Below are 6,637 nucleotides of genomic sequence, written 5' to 3' on the forward strand. Positions count from 1 at the left end.
GAGAGAACTTGCACTAGTGAAAGTATGAACCCTAGGCCTTGTTTCCCATCATTGCAATACCGTTTATGCTCACTTTTATCGCTTGCTACCTTGCTGTTTTATAATTTCAGATTACAAAAACCTTTATCTACTATCTATTTTGCACTTGTATAACCATCTCTTCGCCGAACTAGTGCACCTATACAATTTACCATTGTATTGGGTGTGTAGGGGACACAAGAGACTCTTTGTTATTTGGTTGCAGGGTTGTTTGAGCGAGACCATCTTCATCCTACGCCTCCTACGGATTGATAAACCTTAGGTCATCCACTTGAGGGAAATTTGCTACTTTCCTACAAACCTGTGCACTTGCAGGCCCAACAACGTCTACAAGAAGAAGGTTGTGTAGTAGAGATCACCTGCCCAGGACGAAAAGCCCATTTTCTGTCATGATTTTTTGTCATAGAAGTAGGAGCCCACCACATCTATGATGATACTGGGTTTTGTCACAATTATCGTCATAGAAGTGTCATAAGTATGACAAAACAAAATTGTTTGGTCCAAAATGTCACGGGTGTGTCTTTTTTTTTTGTAGTGCTTGAATAAAAAAAAATTCAATGAAAGACCTCGGTGAAGCTTCTTATATATTGTGCATCAAGATCTATAGAGATAGATCAAGACACTTAATTAGACTTTCACAAAGCACATACCTTGATAAAGTTTTTGAAAAAGTTCAAAATTGATCAAGCAAAGAAAGGGTTCTTGCATGTATTACAAGGTGTGAAGTTGAGTCAAACTCAATGCCTGACCACTGCAGAAGCTAGAGAGAAAATGCAAGATGTTCCCTATGCTTCAGCCATAGGCTCTATCATGTATGCAATGCTGTGTACCAGACCTGATGTGAGCCTTGCTATTAGTTTAGCAGGGAGGTACCAAAGTAATCCAGGAGTGGATCACTGGACAGCGGTCAAGAATATCCTGAAATACCTGAAAAGGACTAAGGATATGTTTCTCGTTTATGAAGGTGACAAAGAGCTCCTCGTAAATGGTTACATCGATGCAAGCTTTAACACTGATCCGGACGATTCTAAATCGTAGACCGGATATGTGTTTATATTGAACGGTGGAGCTGTTAGTTGGTGCAGTTCTAAACAAAACGTCGTGGCGGGATCTACGTGTGAAGCGGAGTACATAGCTGCTTCGGAAGCAGCAAATGAAGGAGTCTGGATGAAGGAGTTCATATCCGATCTAGGTGTCATACCTAGTGCATTGGGTCCAATGAAAATCTTTTGTGACAATACTGGTGCAATTGCCTTGGCAAAGGAATCCAGATTTCACAAGAGAACCAAGCACATCAAGAGACGCTTCAATTCCATCTGGGACCAAGTCCAGGTGGGAGACATAGAGATTTGCAAGATACATACGGATCTTAATGTTGCAGACCCGTTGACTAAGCCTCTTCCACGAGCAAAACATGATCAGCACCAAGACTCCATGGGTGTTAGAATCATTACTGTGTAATCTAGATTATTGACTCTAGTGCAAGTGGGAGACTGAAGGAAATATGCCCTAGAGGCAATAATAAAGTTATTATTTATTTCCTCATATCATGATAAATGTTTATTATTCATGCTAGAATTGTATTAACCGGAAACATAATACATGTGTGAATACATAGACAAACATATTGTCACTAGTATGCCTCTACTTGACTAGCTCATTGATCAAAGATGGTTGAGTTTCCTAGCCATAGACATGAGTTGTCATTTGATTAACGGGATCACATCATTAGGAGAATGATGTGATTGACTTGACCCATTCCATTAGCTTAGCACTTGATCGTTTAGTATGTTGCTATTGCTTTCTTCATGACTTATACATGTTCCTATGACTATGAGATTATGCAACTCCCGTTTACCGGAGGAACACTTTGTGTGCTACCAAATGTCACAACATAACTGGGTGATTATAAAGGAGCTCTACAGGTGTCTCCAAAGGTACTTGTTGAGTTGGCATATTTCGAGATTAGGATTTGTCACTCCGACTATCGGAGAGGTATCTCTGGGGCCTCTCGGTAATGCATATCACTATAAGCCTTGCAAGCAATGTGACTAATGAGTTAGTTGCAGGATGATGCATTACATAACGAGTAAAGAGACTTACCGGTGACGAGATTTAACTAGGTATTGAGATACCAACGATCGAATCTCGGGCAAGTAACATACCGATGACAAAGGGAATAACGTATGTAGTTATGCGGTTCGACCGATAAAGATCTTCGTAGAATATGTGGGAACCAATATGAGCATCCAGGTTCCGCTATTGGTTATTGGCCGGAAACGAGTCTCGGTCATGTCTACATAGTTCTCGAACCTGTAGGGTCCGCACGCTTAATGTTTGGTGACGATCAATATTATGAGTTTTTGTGTTTTGATGTACCGAAGGTAGTTCGGAGTCCCGGATATGATTATGGACATGACGAGGAGTCTCAAAATGGTTTCAGAAGGTTTCAGACATATACCGGAGTACCGGGGGGTTACCGGAACCCCCCGGGGGGTTTATTGGGCTTCATGGGCCCTAGTGGAGAAGAGGAGGAGCGGCCAGGGCAGGCCGCGCGCCCCCTCCCCCTCAAGTCCGAATTGGACAAGGAAGGGAGACGGCGCCCCCCTTTCCTTCCTCTATCTCTCTCTCCCTTTCCCCCTTCTCCTACTACTACAAGGAAAGGACGAGTCCTACTCCCAGTGGGAGTAGGACTCCCTCCTTGGTGCGCCCTCCTCCTAGGATGGCCGCCTCCCCCCCCCTTGCTCCTTTATATACGGGGGCAGGGGCACCTCTAGACACAACAATTGATCATTGATCTCTTAGCCGTGTGTGGTGCCCCCCTCCACCATATTCCACCTCGGTAATATCGTAGCGGTGCTTAGGCGAAGCCCTGCTTCAGTAGAATCATCAACACCATCATCACACCGTCGTGCTGACGGAACTCTCCCGCAAAGCTCTGCTGGATCGGAGTTCGTGGGACGTCATCGAGCTGAACGTGTGCTGAACTCTGAGGTGCCATATATTCGGTACTTGATCGGTCGGATTGTGAAGACGTACGACTACACAACCGCGTTATGCTAATGCTTCCGCTTTCAGCCTACGAGGGTACGTGGACAACACTCTTGCCTCTCGTTGCTTTGCATCACCATGATCTTGCGTGTGCGAAGGAATTTTTTTGAAATTACTACGTTCCCAACAGTGGCATCCGAGCCTGGTTTTATGCTTAGATGTTATATGCACGAGTAGAACAAAAGTGAGTTATGGGCGATACAAGTCATACTGCTTACCAGCATGTCATACTTTGGTTCGGCAGTATTGTTGGATGAAGCGGCCCGGACCGACATTACGCGTACGCTTACGCGAGACTGGTTCTACCGACGTGCTTTGCACATAGGTGGCTGGCGGGTGTCAGTTTCTCCAACTTTAGTTGAACCGAGTGTGGCTACGCCCGGTCCTTGAGAAGGTTAAAACAACACTAACTTGACAAAATATCGTTGTGGTTTTGATGCGTAGGTAAGAACGGTTCTTGCTCAGCCCGTAGCAGCCACGTAAAACTTGCAACAACAAAGTAGAGGACGTCTAACTTGTCTTTGCAGGGCATGTTGTGAGGTGATATGGTCAAGACATGATGCTAAATTTTATTGTATGAGATGATCATGTTTTGTAACAAAGTTATCGGTAACTGGTAGGAGCCATATGGTTGTCGCTTTATTGTATGCAATGCAATCGCCCTGTAATTGCTTTACTTTATCACTAAGCGGTAGCGATATTCATAGAAGCAATAGTTGGTGAGACGACAACGATGCTGCGATGGAGATCAAGGTGTCGCGCCGGTGACGATGGTGATCATGACGGTGCTTCAGAGATGGAGATCACAAGCACAAGATGATGATGGCCATATCATATCACTTATATTGATTGCATGTGATGTTTATCCTTTATGCATCTTATTTTGCTTTGATTGACGGTAGCATTATAAGATGATCTCTCACTAAATTTCAAGGTATAGGTGTTCTCCCTGAGTATGCACCGTTGCGAAAGTTCTTCGTGCTGAGACACCACGTGATGATCAGGTGTGATAAGCTCTACGTCCAAATACAACGGGTGTAAGACAGTTTTACACACGCAGAATACCCAGGTTAAACTTGACGAGCCTAGCATATACAGATATGGCCTCGGAACACTGAGACCGAAAGGTCGAGCGTGAATCATATAGTAGATATGATCAACATAATGATGTTCACCATTGAAAACTACTCCATCTCACGTGATGATCGGACATATTTTAGTTGATTTGGATCACGTGATCACTTAGATGATTAGTGGGATGTCTATCTAAGTGGGAGTTCTTAAGTAATATGATTAATTGAACTTTAATTTATCATGAACTTAGTACCTGATAGTATTTTTGCTTGTCTATGTTATTGTACATAGATGGCCCGTGTTGTTGTTCCGTTGAATTTTAATGCGTTCCTTGAGAAAGCTAAGTTGAAAGATGATGATAGCAATTACACGGACTGGGTCCGTAACTTGAGGATTATCATCATTGCTGCACAGAAGAATTACGTCCTGGAAGCACCGCTGGGTGCCAGGCCTGCTGCAGATGGAACTGACAACGTTAAGAACAGCTGGCAGAGCAAAGCAGATGACTACTCGATAGTTCAGTGTGCCATGCTTTATGGCTTAGAACCGGGACTTCAATGATGTTTTGAACGTCATGGAGCATATGAGATGTTCCAGGAGTTGAAGTTAATATTTCAAGAAAATGCCCGGATTGAGAGATATGAAGTCTCCAATAAGTTCTATAGCTGCAAGATGGAGGAGAATAGTTCTGTCAGTGAACATATACTCAAAATGTCTGGGTATAATAATCACTTGATTCAACTGGGAGTTAATCTTCATGATGATAGTGTCATTGACAGAATTCTTCAATCACTGCCACCAAGCTACAAGATCTTCGTGATGAACTATAATATGCAAGGGATGAACAAGACTATTCCCGAGCTCTTCGCAATGCTAAAAGTTGCGGAGCTAGAAATCAAGAAGGAGCATCAAGTGTTGATGGTCAACAAGACCACCAGTTTCAAGAAAAGGGGTAAAGGAAAGAAGAAGGGGAACTTCAAGAAGAACAGCAAGCAACTTGCCGCTCAGGAGAAGAAACCCAAGTCTCGCATCTATAATACCTAAATAGTTTGTCCCCACTAACTTATTTCTCTTGACATGCAGCTCATTCACCTCATCACACATGCCCCACAACACATACAATCTGCCACATCATCATTTTCATTTTTTGTCTAAGTACTAATAATCTGCTACGTATGAGTTAACTACTGAAACGCACATGCATGTACAGTCCAAGAAAACAAGCAGCTTCGTTCATTAATAGTTATGTTTCCTCCCACCGTAAGAGCCGACACTGGTGGAAAAACAGGCTTCCGTCCAGCCCCATAAGTCGCGAAGCTGTAGGAACCGCGACTAATGGGACCTTTAGTCGCGGTTCTGGAGGTGAACCGCGACCAAAGGCCTGGGCCCAGGGCGCTCGGTGGCCAGCTGGCGCACGTGAGGGTCTTTAGTCGCGGTTGGCCAGGACAACCGCGACTAAAGGCCTTCGGGCACCTTTAGTCACGGTTTGCCAGGCCAACCGCAACTAAAGCCCCTCCGCGACTAAAGGCCTTCGGACACCTTTAGTCACGGTTTGACACTGGCATTGTTTAATTTATATTGTTTGTAGCTAGTTAGTTTAACAAATGCATGATGGTTAATTTTGAATTGAATTAGTTTTATTTTTCTGAATTTTTTGATATATTATTTTTATTTTTAACATTTTGAATTGAATTAGTTTTATTTTTCTTAATTTTTTGATATATTATTTGTATTTTTAGAATTTTGAATTGAATTAGTTTTTTTTTCTGAATTTTTTGATATAATATTTGTGTTTTTAACATATTGAATTGAATTAGTTATTTTTTTCTGAATTTTTTGATATATTATTTGTATTTTTAAGATTTTCAAAAAGAAAAAGTATTTGGAAAATACCTTTAGTCGCGGTTGGCCTGCCCAACCGCGACTAAAGGTGGTTGCGCGCGGGAACGAAAACCCGCCAAAAAAGTCCTTTAGTCGCGGGTCGCCTCCCCAACCGCGACTAAAGGTTACCCTTTAGTCGCGGGTCGCCTCCCCAACCGCGACTAAAGGTTTCCCTTTAGTTGCGGGTCGCCTCCCCAACCGCGACTAAAGGGGGGGCTATAAATACAACCGCCCGACCCGTCGCCTCCATTTCTCTGCTCGTTCTCTGCCGCGCCGAAGGCCTGCCGCCCTCGCCCTCGACGCCGCCCGCCGTCGACCTCGCCCTCGACGCCGCCCGCCGTCACCCGCGCCCTCGACGCCGCCCGTCGTCGCCCGCCGCCCCCTCTCGCCCACGTACGGCGCCTGTCGCCCCCTTTCGCCCTAGTACGCCGCCCGCCGGCCTCCCTCGCCCACCGCGCCGCCTCGCTGCCCTCAACGCCGGCGGCCGGCCTCGCCGCCCTCAACGCCGCCCCCCAATCCATCCTCGGGCCGCCGGCCTCGCCGCCCTCAACTGCTCTACAGAGCGATGATCGAGAGAGAGAGAGAGAGAGAG

The sequence above is a fragment of the Triticum aestivum genome, chromosome 7B (genome assembly GCF_018294505.1).
Source record: "Triticum aestivum cultivar Chinese Spring chromosome 7B, IWGSC CS RefSeq v2.1, whole genome shotgun sequence".
NCBI classification, from domain to species: domain Eukaryota; kingdom Viridiplantae; phylum Streptophyta; class Magnoliopsida; order Poales; family Poaceae; genus Triticum; species Triticum aestivum.